This window comes from Bison bison, unplaced genomic scaffold (genome assembly GCF_000754665.1).
Source record: "Bison bison bison isolate TAMUID 2011002044 unplaced genomic scaffold, Bison_UMD1.0 scf7180017864178, whole genome shotgun sequence".
In the NCBI taxonomy this organism is placed as follows: domain Eukaryota; kingdom Metazoa; phylum Chordata; class Mammalia; order Artiodactyla; family Bovidae; genus Bison; species Bison bison.
Window position 1 is genome coordinate 18,092 of NW_011494750.1, and position 442 is coordinate 18,533.

The 442-nt window shown below is 60.9% G+C and overlaps 1 protein-coding gene across 2 annotated transcripts in view; it reads right to left on the reverse strand.

Moving 5' to 3' along the window:
• The window catches only part of TP53I11 (tumor protein p53 inducible protein 11), a 6,000-nt gene extending 5,578 nt beyond the window's left edge, over positions 1 to 422 (reverse strand). The window contains exon 1 of one of the 2 annotated variants that reach the window (XM_010842324.1): positions 198 to 422. The gene's annotated coding sequence lies outside the window, so the exon portion shown is untranslated. Of the gene's footprint in view, positions 1 to 193 lie in introns of both variants that reach the window. The other variant, XM_010842325.1, reaches the window with a different exon arrangement.
• Positions 423 to 442: the final 20 nt, after the last annotated feature.

The following is a 442-nucleotide window of genomic DNA, read 5'->3' on the forward strand; positions in this document are numbered from 1 at the left end:
CAGCCTGCCAGCACTGGAAAGAAGGGGAGGGGGGACCCCAGGACCCAGCCGAGCCAGAGGAGGGCTGGCCGGGCTCGGGGGCAGCAATCTGGCCTTGCCTCTCCCTGCTCTCCCCCACCTCCAGCCCATAAACCGCGAAGGCCCCCAGTCGCCAGCCTCCCTCCAGCTCCACCTCCGGCCGGATCCTGAGCACCTACTGTGTGCCGGGCGATGAGGACGCTGAGGTGAGTTGAGTGGCCGTCCTCACCTTCAGTCAGCACAAAGTCTATGCGAAGGAGACAAGAGTGGAAGCCACAGTGAGGTCAAGGTGTCCAGAAGCTGGCCCCGAGGGGGCCTCCTGTGACCACAGCCATCCTGCTAGATGGATACCGCTTGTACCCATTCTACAGATGAGGAAGCCAAGTTCAATGAAGTTCAACAGAGACCAGGTTTAAAAAATGGT